The 18,091-nt window shown below is 41.8% G+C and overlaps 1 long non-coding RNA gene across 1 annotated transcript; it reads right to left on the bottom strand.

The window, feature by feature from the left end:
• Positions 1-2,696: 2,696 nt before the first annotated feature.
• LOC106609316 (uncharacterized) lies at positions 2,697-16,937 on the bottom strand. Its single transcript, XR_014392924.1, has 4 exons — positions 16,690-16,937; positions 5,319-10,877; positions 5,070-5,136; positions 2,697-3,775 (listed from the first exon to the last, which is right to left on the bottom strand). It is a non-coding gene; the product is annotated as an uncharacterized LOC106609316 (long non-coding RNA).
• Positions 16,938-18,091: the final 1,154 nt, after the last annotated feature.

The raw sequence follows: 18,091 nt of genomic DNA, 5'->3' as shown, positions 1-18,091 counted from the left end.
ATCATGTTATGGCTATGCTTGTAATCATTAAGGACTTGGGAGTTTGTCAGGATAAAAAAGAAATGGAAGACCTAAGCACAGGCAAAATCCTAGAGGAAAATCTTATTCAGTGTGCTTTCCACCAGGCACTGGGAGATGAATTCACCTTTCAGGAGGACAATAACCTAAAAACACAAGGCCAAATCTACACTGGACTTGCTTACCAAAAAGAGACAATGAATGTTCCTGAGTGGCCTAGTCATAGTTTTGACTTAAATCTACTTGAAAATCTATGGCAAATAATGGGCAAATGTTGCACAATCCAGATAGGGACTTACCTAGAAAGTTATAACCACTGGCAAAATGTGCATCTACAAAGTATTGACTCAGGGGTGTAAATACTTATGTAAATGTGATATTTCTATATTTCTGGTTTTAAAACTATTCTTTAGTCTTTGTAAATGGCAGAATGATAGTGTTCCGACGCACAATTAGATTAGTTTACTGTTATTCAAAGATATATTTAAATTTACTGAAATATCGAATAGAATACTTGCTGGTTGTCAGCTCAAGGTCACGAGGACAATACTGATCGAACTGAGTGGGAAGTGCAACCTAGGTGTGTGTGTGCTTGCTTCCCTGCCTCTCGAGTGCAGACACTTGACGCGTGGTAGGGCGGGTGATAAGAGAATGATCTAATAAAGCTAAATTAATCAATAAACCATGATGAATTATTAGTCATACAGCATGGTTAATGAATAATCAATGTAATGATCAATGTAGTGATCGATTGGTCTGATTAGTTCCAGAAAGTCCAGGAACCACTGGAGAGGGAAAGAAATGTGTGTATGCAATTAGTATAGAGAGCAGGGGACAGATGGTAAAGGGAGTAAAACTTCAAAGGGTTCTTAACCTTGAGGGAAAGGAACAGGCTGAGCTAGATAGTGATAAACTGTGTGTGTGAAGTCAATGGGGGATGCAGGTCACCAACAGTTTGTGTGTAAATGCATGTGCGTAAGTAAGCAAGAACTATAAAATGACTGTTTTGTTATCCTGACATCAGAACATTCTCATGAATAAAGCTACAGAAACTTTTTACAGAAAGCTGAGTCCTTGCCTAATTATTTAACCCATTGTCTTACAAACCTTGGGCATTAGTCAAGGCAAATTGATTATTGATTATTATCATCAAGATATCAAATTATTCTAACAGCGGGACATTAAAATCAAATCTGATGCATAAATTAGGTGGACAATTTGCACTGTATGTAGTCTACATGTTAATCAATATTTTGCATGCTATGTTTAATTTTCTCTGAATTAATTCAGTTAATTAAATTATTTTTATGGACATTATCTCATGAGATGGGCCTAACATACAGTATCAAGCCTGTTATTTCCCCAATATTCCTATCCCATGAAAACAGACACCATGGACTTCCTCAGGTTAATGACTGGTGAGGTAAGAGTTTTAGCACTGTGTTGGGAAGGGCCTTTTCCTCCACAGCCCAGTGCCTCTCCTCTGACACCTGTGCAGCTGAGATCAAAACACACACAGCTCATTTACAGCCAGTCAGACGACAGTGTGGTATTATGACCCCTTGCTGAGAACCTGTCTTCCTGCCACAGAGTCTGAGGAACAAAAGGGGAGAACAGGGAGGAGAATAGAAGAGAAAGGCTACCATTACATTGGCTGACTCCATAACTCTCTCTCATGGATTGTGTGAATACTGGCTGGATTTTAACCCTACGATACACAGGCAAGGTCAGCCATGTACAGAATCCTGTAGCCTATTAAGTAAAAAACTGGGGTTGGGGAAAACGATAACAGAAACAAAAGCAAACTGACCTCAAGAATGTGAGGTTAGGACTTTTCAACTCGTGAAGAGACATCTTGTATTATTAACTGGTTGTTTGAGCCCTGAATGCTGATTGGCTGGCAGCCGTGGTATATCAGACCGTATATCACAGGCATGACAAAACATTTATAATTGCAATAAGGCACTTTGGAGGTTTGTGGTATATGGCCTATTTTGGGGATCCCGAATGGCGCAGCGGTCGAAGGCACTGCATCTCAGTGCTAGAGACGTCACTCAAGACACCCTGGTTCGAATCCAGGCTGTATCACAACCGGCCGTGATTGGGAGTTCCATAGGGCGGCGCAAAATGGCCCAGCGTAGTCTGGGTTTGGTCGGTGTAGGCTGTCATTGTAAATAAGAATTTGCTCTTAAATGACTTGCCTAGTAAAATAAAGATTCAATTATTATTTATTTTTTAAATACCACGGCTAAGGGCTGTTCTTAGGCACGACGCAACGCAGACCATATACCACACATCCTCGTGCCTTATTGCTTAACTATACATTCTCAACAGGCCTCCACCACTCTTGTCCTTGTAGGCAGCAGTTTCTGCTTGGCTTTCTTCAATAAATATACAATAAGTGTTGTGTTTAAACAGAAAACATGACTGAAGATTCTGTTATCTGTTCTGATCCATTCACCTATTTGAGTCTCTCAAGTATCAACACATAGGAGAACGGAGAAGCCTTGCACAAGCGAGTTACTGAATGAAAGGAACATTAATATTGTACTGTGCTTCCCTCTGGTGGTGTAACTGTGTGTCTCAAATGTGGTCTTTGGCTGGTGGTGGGGGTAAATAATACTACAATTCCCTTCATTGGATGCTGTGTAGTCTGAGAGGACAGGTAAAGACAAAAACATATTTTCTGTATTTATATATTAGTTCAGTGCCATAACAATACAGTAAACATCAGAGGTAAAATAAAACAGTACAACATAAAAATTGACAAAAACTGACATATAAAAATGTGTAAAAAGATGGCATTTCGACCAATGTTTAAAACGAAGTATAAAGCCAGAGACCTGTAAAGTACATACATTCCTCAATACCCAAAACATTAGCAGTAGTTGAATTTAACTACAAATAACATCTACGGCCACAGATAACTATAAACCCAGTGCAAGGAACTACATCAAACAAAGTGATAACGGCTTTCAAATTTCATTTGATGACGGATATCTATGATTCATTTTATCACCAGTGTTAAAAAACCTGTTACAATTTACACACTTTTTATGTACGGGACAGCAGAATCTCAGAAAACAATAAGTTCAGTCTGGTTTCTCTCCTTTAGCTTTGGTTCTGGCCGCAATAAAAATAGTCAATAAAAAAGACTGTAAACATACAAAATACAATTTACAATAGCATCACTATGATGATTCAATCACTATGATGCTCTAACAATGTAAGCAAACAATACTATAAGAGTACGCGAACACCAATCACCCTTAGGTGTCAAGAGTAACAATAACACATGGTATATAAAACATTCTTCAGACTGTTTCAACAACAGCTAACCGAACCTATTATAGGGAGAGAAATCTGATGTTTATTCATTTAAAAACAGATACAAACATGTAGAAAAGTAAACTGCATAATGTAGCCTAAATATGGCTTTATAGGCACTGTCTGTAATGCTTCAAGTTTTAAAAAAGTACAGCATATGCATAATGTCAGGTTTGAGGTAAAAGTATTGTCTTTGCCAGTTGCCATCAACTACTGTTCTGTCTCGTGTATCCTGTCAGGGCCGACTGATATGCTTACGAATCTCCTGACCACCGCTCGTTCCATTCATCCACAGGAGAGCTATGGTGACTGGCTGTTGGATCAACTCTTCTCCCTTGGCTGGAGGATGAATGGTGACCATGATGGAGGCTTACATTCTGAGAGGAACCTGGACGGTGACTGTGAGAGAGGCTCGCATTCAGAGAGGAACCTAAGAGGCAAGCATAAGAAAGCAGGTGAGAAATATTCACATTAGCACTGTAGGAAGTAGCCGTCCCCCAGCAAGTGGCTTTCCAAGTGGAGATGAAGGATCAGTAAGGCAACTTTTCAGTTCAAAAGTCTATTCAATCTACACAGGATCCTGGGAACACTGCCTCAGCATATACTTAAAACATGGCTAGAACATGTTCCAACCCAGTCAACACAAGTCACACTTACATAGGTTTCAGTTACCCAACAAGTTGGTATTGACGTTCTCATCGATGAGGCTGATTTTTGTACACTCTGAACAAGTACATCAACATTTTCCCCAAGCTTATTCTATACTTTATGGGTCGTTCCATTTGATTCGAATCACTTTTTGACTGCACCACTTTTGATTTGAATGAAACTTTCCATACATATTTGCCCACGGTAGAAGTGGTCAGAAAGTGGCTTTTTGGACCCGAATGACAAAACATATAGGAGACAGAAGTGCTCAATTTTGACCGATTTTGCATATCCCATTCAGTTTATGCAAAAACTTGTAAACTCTTTATTATTTGTTTTACCTTTAACATCAATTATCAAAAACATGTCAACTCTATTTTTTCCCCTGTATCTTAAACCCTAATTTTCATATTCTGAGGTGAATGTGTTGTGCCCACCATCGGTTGAGACACAGCATACTCTTGCCAATACTTTTTTGTAAGCTTTCAAATTATATCATACTCAACCGTTTACCTTTTCCAGTGATGAAGACATGGATGTATAGTAGGGTATGCAAAATCGTCAAATTTGGGCACCTCTATCTTCTGAATGTTTGGGCTTCAAAAACTCACTTCAAAAACTCACTTTCTGACATCTTCTACCATGGGCAAATATGTATTGGAAGTTCTGTTCAAATCAAAAGGGGTGTGGTCAAAAAGTGATTGAAATCAAATGGAATTACCCTTAGCAATTACATATGGTAATGAATTATGTCACATTCTGTGAGAGTTTCGAAATACACCTGTCTGTCCACCCTTATCACTTTGACTCCCAATTTGACTAAGGTTATATTGATGCAGGCCCACAGGCCTGTGTACAATTGCATGATACATTTGAGTTCACTGCCCAGCTCCTATAAATAACATAATACATTTTCATCTAGATGATTCCAATCAGAACACAACATGAAACTGTCTACGTCTGACACTTTTCTAAAAGTAAAAATACATATACAACTCTGTTTGAAATACTGGGAAATCATTGGTGCAATTGGAAAAGTAGGCTACCATGTGAGCCTAGCATAGCCTGCGACTTACCTTCAATTTAATTTGGCCTCTTCTTCTGCTTCACTGACCACTTGTAACCAACTGCAGTTTTTTTTTGCTGTAACCAGAAGAACTTGTAAATAACTGGAAATCCAATCAAATGCATCTAAATATTGACTTGTAGTGTGTTATTCTATGTGGTTGTTTTTAATTCCAATGCTAGCTATACATATTACACAAACATTTTGAGGGAATACATGCCATTTTCTTTTGCCAGTGGCTTGTGATTGGTGTCCTTACCTGAGTGTCTGAAGTCTTTCGGAGGTTCACGATGGAGAGACTTTGTCCAATGCTTTGCCTGAACAATGCTCTTCTTCATCAAAATGGCAGCAGGCACCTGCATTTCCTTCCTTTTGAAGCTCTTTTCACATGCACCGCTTGGTCCAGGCTTCAGCTCCCCTATATCTTGCCGATTCACTTCCCTAACAGGGGGCTGTTGCTTCGTATTCTGGCAGTTCACAGAAGCATCTTCCTCTTCATCGTCAGAACGCTGTGCATCTTCCGGATCTGTGTAAGACCTGTTGAACATTATGTCATTTTCATATTCACGGGGCTTGAAGATGTGCACGTTCATTGGATTCAAAGGAAAGCTGACATTCCGCTTGGGTTTCGGCAGAGAATCGACACGTTTAAGAATGGGTCGAATGATCCTGGTCTCCGAGCTGGACCTGGGACTGGCCTGTGGACCTTCCACTTCCTCTGGAGGACACCCAGATCGTCTACGAGTCCGGGGGGTTGGAGTCGGGACAAAGCTGCTCTCCCAATCTGAGAACACCTGCTGCCTCGCAGTAACTTTTGCCCGAAAATGTCCGTTGCCATGTTGCGGTGATATCCTAGCCGGATTAGGGAATGCATGACTAGCTGGGCTATAACCATTGGGACTGGCAGGCTTGATACAAGGTTTGGGCTTGTGTGCCACTCTTGCAGGTTTGTTCACAATTTGTGATTCAGGTGAAGCACTGGGAGATATGTCTTCTCTGTTCTCTCTCTCATTCCCATCGTTTGAAACCTCTGGAGTCCTCAGAAGCTTCGGAATCCTTGGCAGCTTTGGCTTGGGGGGCAGCGAGTCGTGCTCACGCTCGCCTTTTGACAACGTTCCTTTCTCATTCCTATTCAACACCTTAGGAATCTTTGACAACATCTGTTGGGATGTCAAGTCGCTCTCTGCCTTACGTTTTAGTTTCTTGCACGAGTCAGTATTCTTAGAGACCATTACCCGTAAACCCAGAGGCTCTCCTCTATCCTCCACCCACTTCTGCCTTGGTGGGGAACCTTCCTCTCTCTACTGGCTTGGTGGGGAACCTTTCCTGATAAGATGTTTAGGTAAGGACAGCTTTTTCAATCTGATTTTAAGGGGTTGAATTTGTTGCTTGTGTTTGACACCGTTCCTCTGCCTCTCTTTGACAACAGGAGACACTGACTTTGCAGGGGAGTGGTGTCTGCTAGTTTTGTTCGGGGATTTAGTCTTTGGCATTTTGGGGACTTCCTCAGTATGTGTTGAGCCATTTGTGGAAGGCTTTTTGGGGATGTTTATGGAGAGTTTGAGAGGAACAGTGGTAGTTGAGGATCCCAGCACATGGAGGGTTTTCACCCCAGGGCACGGCGGTGAGTTTCTACTGCTGCTGTCCTTGTCTTTTTCCACCAACTGGCATTGTAACTCTTTGGAGTCATCAGAGCTCCTGCCTTCAGTTTCAGTTGAATTTCTCCTCTTCTGTGACGTCTTGTCCCTAGATTGACTGGCCTCACCCAGTTTTTCAATTGAAAGTCTCCCCTTCTTGTCCCTACTTTGATTGTCCTCGCTCTCTTTCTCAGTTGAATGTCTCCTCTTTGGTGGCTTATTGTCCCTGGATTGACTGCCCTCACGCTCTTTCTCAGTTGATGATCCCCTCTTCTTGTCTTTGCATCGATTTTCATCACTCTCAGTCAAATGTCTCCTCTTGTGTGACGCATGTGGCTTCTTGTCCCTGCGTTGATTATTCAAAGTTGCCTTCACCCCAGAGCTCTTAGGGGGTTGGGATGGTGACCGTCCCCTCTCTGCTCTACCATGACGTTTCTTGGGCTTTTGTCTGTCAGATGATGCTGGATTGAGGGTTTCCTCCTTTTCCATTTTTTCTTTTACTTTTTTCTTTGACTTGGAGGTTTTGTATTGAGTGACAAAGTCAGCAACTTTACCATAGTTATCGGCAGGTGAACCACAGTCCTCTATAGGTGAACACCACTTGTCTGCTATGATGTTAGCTCTTAACTTAGAGGGGTTTTCAAATTTGGGAATTGGTAATGTTCTCGTCCTACAGTCTTGGTCCTTCTCTTGCCGTCTTTCCCTATCCTCAGAACCAGGACTGACTTTGCTTTGGGTAGTATGTTCTTGGGCTGACTCACAGGGTGCTTTGGCATCAGTTTCAGGCTCTGTCCTTTTAACATTAAAAGCATGAACCTCAATCTGAGCATGTTGTTCATTAGGGTTCTCCTCTGTCTCCTGATCTGAATCCTCAATTGTATCTAACCAGAAAATAAAGTCAGTGATCGGTATGACACCTGTACATTGCTGCATTTCTCCCTCTGTCTTAACGTCACTGGATTGATTGTCATCACCGTCTTCTTCAGTTGATTGTATCTGCTTCTTGTCCCTGCATTGATTGTCCACAGTCGCCTTCCCCCCAGAGTCCTTAGGGACCTCTTCTGTCTCCTGATCTGAATTGTCGCTTGTATCAGACAGGGTAAAGCATTGAGCGATTGTTATGCATCTTGTACCTTGCTGCAATCCTTTCTCTCTCTGACAACTGGTGCATAGGCCACTTTCAAACCCGTTGTCAGTTTCAATAATACAAGGACAGTAGCAGGACTTATCTAAGCTGCCACTTCCTATATTCTCTAGTTGCTTTGTTTTTGTCTTGTCTTTGTTTTCAGTGTCTTTGTTTTCAGAGCATGGTTCATGGGACCCGAGTTGGAGGTCAGAGCCATTTTCGATCTGGCAAAACAGTCTCATGGCATCCTCAGATGTCAGGATGGTCAAATTCATTGGGGAAAGGGCGTCTGTGTCTGAGAATGTTGTGAGGTCTGTGACCATTTTGAGGTCTGCATCTGTTTGGCAGTTTGAGTCTGTTGTGAGGTCTGCGTCTGGTCCCTCTGTTTCAGCAAGCAGTTTCACAGCATCCTCTGATGTGAGAACGGTCAAAATCATTGGGGAAAGAGGTCCTGTCTCTGAGTCTGCATCTGTTGGGAGGTCTGTGTCTGTTGGGGGGTCTGTAACCATCATGAGGTCTATGTTTGTTGTGAGGTCTGAGTCTGTTGCTTCTGCTTCAACAGGTTGTCGTGCAGGAAAGTCCACAGTCTCCATCTTGCTGTGGAAGGTGTCATCTATTTTGACTCCCCCAACCACTTTGGAACTCTCCTCTGCTTTATCTGGTATGAACCACAGAGACCAAGCTCTTCCAGATTCTTTGTCAATGTCATTCAGCTTCTCATTGACATTTAACCATGATGACCTGTAACCCACTTGGGAAGAGTTGTCAACATGTGCTGGAATGGGAAACTTCTCGACCACTTCCCCCAGTGATATACCACTGACTGCAAAGAGAACCACTGCTTCCTCATCCTCTGCGGCCCAGGCAGACACATCCTGCATGATTTTCTTATCCCTTTTATCTTTTAAAGCTTCTACCAGGTTAGAGGTTTCCCCGCCCCAATACTGCTCCAATATGGCCTCTAGACAACCATCCTTTGCCTCTCCGATTGTTGCTGCATTCTCCCGATAAGTAACCAGTTGCTGCAGCGTACATAACTTGAACTGAACTTCAGCAATTGTGGACAAATCAAGAGTTCTCTCATCTGCGCTGTTGGAGCTAACTTCCACGATTGTCTGGGTACCCCCGATGCGTACAATATCAGTTGCCTGAGGGATGGTGTGGACAAATGGTGAAGGTGAACTCTTGTTCATCTGTGTGATGACCTGAAGGACCTCATTATTGTCCTCTCCAGTAGATGCCAGTGAACTTGTTGCAGATGCATCTACAGGCTTATCATACTCCATAAAACTCTCAACTTGAACCGTCTCATTTAGGACAGATAGAGAACTTGCATCATCTTTAGCTCTTTCCCACAGACTTTCCACTTGTTTTTCGTTGATGGACCAGGCCTGTAAAATTTTAAATGGCACCTCATTGCCTGTATTCTCTGTCTCCATTGGCTCTGGAAACTGCTGTGGACCCATTGGAGGGACGATAGCCACGGGGGGCGGAGTGGTGGCGACTGCCGTCAGGGTCATGCACCTGGGGGTGGACTTAATCTCCAGCCGTATAGTGGAGTCCTCAGCACTAAACCTCTCAGGGGGCCTCGCCTGGTTGTCTTTGGTGTTACTATGTAGGTGTGTTTTGCCTGCTTGTAAAATATCCATCTTCTCTGTGCTGGATTGTTGTGCCTGGGAGGGGTCTCTTGTTGAGTTGTTCACATTTAGGGGTCCATTTTTAGATTTGAAAACACTCTGGAGCCAGTACTGTATTTCATTGAGTGAGATCTTATGTTCATGAGGAGGTTTTCCCTGAGATGTCTCAGTGAGAGGTTTGGGAGAAGGAGAGGGAGCATGTTGCTGGTCAGGGGTGGCAGAGGTCTGGGTGTGAGAAACCAGAGCAACATTGCCAGGAAGATTATCTGTTTGTTGTGTTATAGCTTGGGAAGGAACACTAGGTCCTAGTATAGCATGGCTGTCTGCATTTGTTACCTGGGCTGCTTTTAGGTCAATGACACCAGATTCTCTACCTCCCGTGGAAGGGAGATTCATAGAAACATACTGCTGTGCATTTGCAATGAAGGCTTGCACAAGTGATGTAGAATCTCTCACTGGACCTGCTGTTCGTCCTGATGTTGTTTCACTGTGTTTGTTGTTTACCACAGGAACAGTTAGAGTGTCATTATTAACCTTGAAGACCAGCCTGGGAGACCAGCTGGAATGTCCACTTGACCCACCCCTCGAACGTCCATGAGACCGACCCCTAGAACCACCCCGAGAACGTGTACTAGAACCACCTCTAGAACGTACACTAGAACCACCCCTAGAATTTCCACGGGAACCACCCCTAGAACGTCCCCTTGAGCATTCAGTAGAATGCCCCCTTGAAGGTTCATTAGCATGTCCATTGGAATGGGTGGGATCTAACATCTGCCATTTGCTTTCCAAGTAATGGAGATTGTTATGATTCACTATCCAACCAAACATATAATCCTGGTCAGTGTTATGGTGATGGGAAATATCCTCATGCCCTCTTTCGACATTGAGTGGGGGTAGAAAGTCATTGCTGGGGAAGTGGGGTTCATGCTTAGCCCATGTTTCTGTTCTCTCTCCACTGCGGTGTAAGTTTACATTAGGGGGTGCCTGGCCTCTGAAGGGTCCATAGAGATTGGGCCAATCCCTTATGTTCTGACTCTGAGGCATTCTGTGATGTTCTTGATGATACAGAGGAGGCGTCTGGGTCTCTTGTGCCCGATGTCCACGGAAGTCCATTTGAGAGTTTTGTCTATGGGAGTTGTAGTGGGCCCGCATGGCAGATTCATTCTCACGGTTCAGCCACTGGTGTTCCCTTTCCTGTTGGGTGAGGTACTGCCTTTCACCAGCTGGGGGATAACTTTCCCATTGAGCCATATTATGGCGGCTGTATCCATCACCATCGCTCCATTCTCTTGATCTGGAATTTTCACAAGCGTTATACATGTTGTGTCAGCTCTATCTGTCCCAGCACATTGAGCTGGGTAGCATTTCAAGCATATGGGGCACCATCCTCAAAAGTTGAATTGAAGAGTTTCATTCTAGAGAAAAAAAGAGAGAAACAGTTTTGAAAACTATGCAATGGTTATCCATCAACCAAGTTGTTGATTTTTCTAACATACACTACAACTCTGAAACATGTCTAGGACATGTGACTGCCAGTTCAGACATGATGGGTTGAAATTTAGAGAGCTGCGCACAATTCACAATCAACTAACACCATCAACATTGTACACACTCATATAGGAGGGGCATGTGCCCCACAAATAGCAGCCTGGGCAGGAGGAGAGTTCCACCTCAGGTCAGGTTGACCCTCCACATCTTTTTGGTGTATAATATGGTATTGTTGATATCCAAGGCCCTTTCTCAGGATTAAACCAAGGTAACTTGTCTCAGGCTAATCGATATTATGACAATTGACCACACAACAACTGTCTCCAACGTTGAAGTGATGCAGAGATGCAACCTTGAAGTGAATGAATCAATGGTTTAACAGTTAACATAACAATGGAGCCTATTCATTCCTAGCTATGTAGACAACTTCCCTCGAGTCACACCAGGTTTTAAGCTATTGGCCCATCTTTTTATATTTTACCTTTATTTAACTAGGCAAGTCAGTTAAGAACAAATTCTTATTTACAATGAGGGCCTACCCCGGCCAAATCCGGATGACACTGGGCCAATTGTGCGCCGTCCTATGGGACTCCCAATCATGGCCGGATGTGATGCAGCCTGGACTCGAACCAGGTACTGGTTCGCCACTCGGGAGCCCAATCTCAGGTTGGACCAGAGTGGAATACTACAGTTACGATTAATTAAACAGCTTGGAAAATTCCAAAAAATGATGTCATGGCTTTAGAAGCTTCTGATAGGCTAATTGACATAATTTGAGTCAATTGGAGGTGTACCTGTGGATGTATTTCAAGGCCTACCTTCAAACTCAGTGCCTCTTCTTGACATCATGGGAAAATCAAAAGAAATCAGCCAGGACCTCAGAAAAAAAATTGTAGACCTCCACAAGTCTGGTTCATCCTTGGGAGCAATTTCCAAATGCCTGAAGGTACCACGTTCATTTGTACAAACAATAGTACGCAAGTATAAACACCATGGGACCACGCAGCCATCAGAACGCATCTCCTTCCTGAGCGGTATGTCTCCTAGAGATGAACGTACTTTGGTGCGAAAAGAGCAAATCAATCCCAGAACAACAGCAAAGGACCTTGTGAAGATGCTGGAGGAAACAGGTACAAAAGTATCTATATCCACAGTAAAACGAGTCCTATATCGACATAACCTGAAAGGCCACTCAGCAAGGAAGAAGCCACTGCTCCAAAAACTCCATAAAAAAAGCCAGCCTACATTTGCAACTGCACATGGGGACAAATAACGTACTTTTTGGAGAAATATCCTCTGGTCTGATGAAACAAAAATAGAACAGTTAGGCCATAATAACCATCGTTATGTTTGGAGGAAAAAGGGGGACGCTTGCAAGCTGAAGAACACCATCCCAACCGTGAAGCCCGGGAATGGCAGCATCATGTTGTGGGGGTGCTTTGCTGCAGGAGGGACTGGTGCACTTCACAAAATAGATGGCATCATGAGGAAGAAAAATGATATGGATATATTGAAGGAAAACCTCAAGACATCAGTCATGAAGTTAAAGCTTGGTCGCAAATGGGTCAATCAAATGGACAATGACCCCAAGCATTCTTCCAAAGTTGTGGCAAAATGGCTTAAGGACAACAAAGTCAAGGTATTGGAGTGGCCATCACAAAGCCCTGACCTCAATCCTACAGAAAATTTGTGGGCAGAAATGAAAAAGCGTGTGTGAGCAAGGAGGCCTATAAACCTGACTCAGTTACACCAGCTCTGTCAGGAGGAATGGGCCAAAGTTCACCCAACTTATTGTGGGAAGCTTGTGGAAGGCTACCCGAAACGTTTGACCCAAGTTAAACAATTTAAAGGCAATGCTACCAAATACAAATTGAGTGTATGTAAACTTCTGATCCACTGGGAATGTGATGAAATAAATCAAATCTGAAATAAATCATTCTCTCTACTATTATTGACGTTTCACATTCTTTTTTGCACCAAAGTACGTTCATCTCTAGGAGACAGAACACGTCTCCTTCCTAAGCAGTATGATGGCTGCATGGTCCCATGGTGTTTATACTTTCGTACTATTGTTTGTACAGATGAACGTGGTACATTCAGGCGTTTGGAAATTGCTCCCAAGGATGAACCAGACTTGTGGAGGTCTACACATTTTTTTCTGAGGTCTTGGTTGATTTCTTCTGATTTTCCCATGATGTCAAGCAAAGAGGCACTGAGTTTGAAGGTAGGCTTTGAAATACATCCACAGGTACACCTCCAATTGACTCAAATGATGTCAGTTAGCCTATCAAAAGCTTCTAAAGCCATGACATCATTTTCTGGAATTTTCCAAGCCGTTTAAAGGCACAGTCAACTTAGTGTATGCAAACTTCTGACCCACTGGAATTGTGATACAATGAATTATAAGTGAAATAATCTGTCAGTAAACAATTGTTGGAAAAATTACTTGTGTCTGTGGGAGATAATGCAATGTAACTATGTGCAGTTGCTATGCTGAGAAAACATCAGGACAATAATTACATTAACCTCTTACATCTAGACGTTCCGCTAGCGGAACACCTGCTCCAATATCCAATGATAGGCTTGGCGCGAATGACAAATTCCTCAAAAATACAAAAACTTCAATTTTTCAAACATATGACTATTTCACAGCATTTTAAAGACAAGACTCTCCTTTATCTAACCACACCGTCCGATTTCAAAAAGGCTTTACAGCGAAAACAAAACATTAGATTATGTCAGCAGAGTACCCAGCCAGAAATAATCAGACACCCATTTTTCAAGCTAGCATATAATGTCACAAAAACCCAGAAAACAGCTAAATGCAGCACTAACCTTTGATGATCTTCATCAGATGACACACCTAGGACATTATGTTATACAATACATGCATGTTTTGTTCAATCAAGTTCATATTTATATCAAAAAACAGCTTTTTACATTAGCATGTGACGTTCAGAACTAGCATACCCCCCGCAAACTTCCGGGGAATTTACTAACAATTTACTAAATTACTCACGATAAACGTTCACAAAAAGCATAAATTATTTTAAGAATTATAGATACAGAACTCCTCTATGCACTCGATATGTCCGATTTTAAAATAGCTTTTTGGTGAAAGCACATTTTGCAATATTCTAAGTACATAGCCCAGCCATCACGGGCTAGCTATTTAGACACCCGGCAAGTTTAGCCTTCACCAAAATCAGATTTACTATTACAAAAGTTTGATTACTTTTTGTTGTCTTCGTCAGAATGCACTCCCAGGACTGCTACTTCAATAACAAATGTTGGTTTGGTCCAAAATAATCCATCGTTATATCCGAATAGCGGCGTTTTGTTCGTGCGTTCCAGAAACTATCCGAAATGGTAAATCAGGGTCGTGCGCATGGCGCATTTCGTGACAAAAAAATTCTAAATATTCCATTACCGTACTTCGAAGCATGTCAACCCGCCGTTTAAAATCATTTTTTATGCAATTTATCTCGTAAAAAAGCGATAATATTCCGACCGGGAATCTCCTTTTCGGTAAACAGAGGAAAAAACACAAAGACGGGGGCGGCCAGTGCACACGCCTAAGCCCACTGTCCCTTGATCGGCCACTTGAGAAAGGCAATAATGTGTTTCTGCCTGGAGCTGGAATGACGACATTCAGGTTTTTCCCGGGCTCTGAGAGCCTATTGGAGCCATGGGAAGTGTCACGTTACCGCAGAGATCCTAAGTTTTGGAATGAGATGTCAAAGAAAGACAATAAATGGTCAGACAGGCCACTTCCTGTACAGAATCTTCTCAGGTTTTGACCTGCCATTTGAGTTCTGTTATACTCACAGACACCATTCAAACAGTTTTAGAAACTTTGGAGTGTTTTCTATCCAAAGCTAATAATTATATGCATGTTCTAGTTTCTGGGCAGGAGTAATAATCAGACTAAATCGGGTACATTTTTTATCCAGCCGTGAAAATACTGCCCCCTAGCCATAACAGGTTAACCGGAAGTTGAAATGACGTCATCTAGTGCATTTGTTGCTTCTGATCAAAACAAACATGCCAATGATTACATTAAGACAATGTACATGAGTACATTAGCTAAAGCCATAATTACATTTGTTACATCTGGACATACTAATGTCAGGAGAACATGGAGGGAGGATGGTAGCAAAATGACTAACACGTGAAACATAAGGATACAATAAATGTATTATTTTTTGTATTACATAAGGGGTCCTGCCACCATTATAATCTAACCCGAAGATGATGTGGGCGTTACTGGGCGTAAACAAGCAAGAACTTGGACTAAAACACAATGGTGGTGAAAGGACAAGGGGAGTTATTTCATTTGCATATGGGGATTACCATATGCTGTATGTGAGGCTGCAAACCTATAAAGCAGAGCTCTGTGCTCAGAGAAGTTGGTTGATCCATGGATCAGCACGGCTTTGCTACTTGTATTAAAGTCTATTTTGAATTCACAAGTTCTAGTAAGAGTGTTATATTTCTGAGGCAATATTCCACCACATGTCATGAACAAAGTAGATGTCCAAACCGACTTGCCAAAACTATAGTTTGTCAACAAGCAATTTGTGGAGTGGTTGAAAAACAAGTTTTAATTACTCCAACTTAAGTGTATGTAAACTTCCAACTTCAACTGTATGTATACTACGGGCTAACAAAGTAATCCTAAGTGTATGTTCTGTAGTAAGCTGTTAGTAACCCATGTGCCTCACCCTAATAATTTGGTCCCTTTCCCACCGTAACTTAGCCTACTGTTCTGACTTGGTGGTGAAATGTCTTCATCTAATATTTTAAGAGCTTTCGTTGTCTGCTTATATGGCCCATTTATTTATCCTACAGTTCTGACTTGGTGTACAGTGAGAATACTGTAAGAACGGGCCATGTTCTGAATTCTGCCGCTGTACATTTCAAAAGTGCTGAATAAATAGTTATATTGACTACATCCATCTTAGCTCGCTCATTATTAATGTCTTAATAAAAATGATGGATTGCCTCTTATCCACTCATCATTCCATAGTTTGTACATCTCAATTGTCAGTAGAAAACAATAAACCGCATTTGTTTAATCAAGTCAGCCATATCAGGCAGAAAATGAGGTCGAATCAACTGTTTGGCTGCCAGACATGACTCCTGATAACCAGGTGTAGCAGAGGTAAGGTTTCAATCCATGGTGCTGAAAAGAAAGCTCTGCTGTTACGACAGCTTTATATTGGCCCTAACAGTTTCTGGGCACCGTTAGTCACCGTTATAGTGCAATTAACTTTGTGTTGTGTCTTTGCTGTCATGCATCAAAAAATATATCATGTTTACCCCACCAAGATTTACATGCTAAAATCGCCACTGACTATATAGCCTCAAAACATGGTTGAAACTATAATTGTTATATCATGGATGATCAGTCCTCGCATCCATAGCGCTGTATATGCATTTTAGAGTGGTTACATTTCTCCAGCCCCAACCCTCAGCTTTTTACAGAAACAGTGTTAGGGATTCACATCGTTATTGTTTCTACTGCTGATTGCAGCCTTAAGATGTGTTACAAAATGACGAGCAAACACATTTAAACGGTCCTCCATATTACTTGGATAACTCCTGGAGAATGAATACCCTTGCGTAAATCCGATGCTTTTTTCCCACAAATATAAACTACTGTTCAACATAGACAGCATTGTTGTTCAATGTCAACCATTGGATTTTCCTAAGAGAATATAGACATAGGATACGTACAGAAAGCCCGCGCCGCTCCTCTCTTTCACATACCGCAGATCAGCGGTAAACGCATATCTCCAACCGAGATTTAGCAATCAATCACGCTTCTTCTGTGGGGTTTATCGGCGATTGGCATCCAACGTTATGGCGCATTACAGCCAAAAACACTAATTTATTATGTTAGAACTTCTTCAAATGTTAATCTGGTGAGCGAGCGTGGCTGGTACTAGCAGATTCAAGTTCCACGCCCCCAGAGTTTTCTCCGCTCCTTCAACTGATTGGCAGTATTCTCTAACCATTACTTTGCTGAAGCAAGTAACAAAAAACAAAACCAATATTACAACAAGACAAATTAATGAACAGTAATACGTTATAATTTCTCTGCGGTTTTAGGTTTTGTTCTTGCTATAATTTATACTTTTTTTCTTCCTGCAATAATTTGACCGTTGAGCAAGCTCAAACAAATAACCAGTTGTTTCGTTGTGTCATTTATTCCTGCACTAATGCTTAGTAATATGGAAGGAATGATTATCTATAGATCGAAAACGTGACCTTTTCTTGACTCTACAGCTATTTAGAAAGCATATTGAATGGTGAAATTCCATCCATTGCCAACAACATGTTGACTCCGGAGGACATTGTCTAAGGGAAACTAATACACACATTTGTCTCTAGACACGCTAGTGTGGTCCTTCTCCATCTACATATACATTCATTTCTGGAGTTGATCAATGTAACATATGCTCACAGAAGGAAAATAAAATTAGCTTAATGACAATTGTGTTAGACAACTGTACTGTGTGCTAGCTATTATCCAAGTTGAACTAGAACCAGACAAATCAGGATTTGAGGTAGGGGAGTATGAAATGTGACAATATATAATAGATAAGCTTGCCAAGAAAACTCTGCAGAAAAGAGAACGCTGATCTAAACCAGATGTTCCTTGCCTATATAAGCTAAAATAGATGTGTCTAAGAAAGTCCAGAAAAGGTCTCCCCTGCGCAGGTCATTACTGAATAAACCCTGGGTGAACGCTCAACAGTTTCGACTACAAGAGCTAATTTTTCTACAACACTGCAACCCATCAGTCTGTATCACTCACCCATACTTACATGAACAGCTTATGAACGACAGTTGTGGCTGCTTTGCGTGACGTATTGTTGTCTCTACCTTCTTGCCATTTGTGCTGTTGTTTGTGCCCAATAATGTTTGTACCATGTTTTGTGCTGCTACCATGTTGTTGTCATGTTGTGTTGCTACAATGCTGTGTTGTTATGTGTTGCTGCCTTGCTATGTTGTTGTCTTAGGTCTCTCTTTATGTAGTGTCCTGCTGTCTCTCTTGTTGTGATGTGTGTTTTATCCTATATTTATAAGTTATTTATTTATTTTAAATGTTTTGGTAGGCCATCATTGTAATTAA

The sequence above is a fragment of the Salmo salar genome, chromosome 07 (assembly GCF_965601325.2).
Source record: "Salmo salar chromosome 07, fSalSal1, whole genome shotgun sequence".
In the NCBI taxonomy this organism is placed as follows: Eukaryota; Metazoa; Chordata; class Actinopteri; order Salmoniformes; family Salmonidae; genus Salmo; species Salmo salar.
The sequence above is the reverse complement of the archived record's forward strand: the minus strand, read 5'-3'. Positions and strand labels throughout refer to the sequence as shown.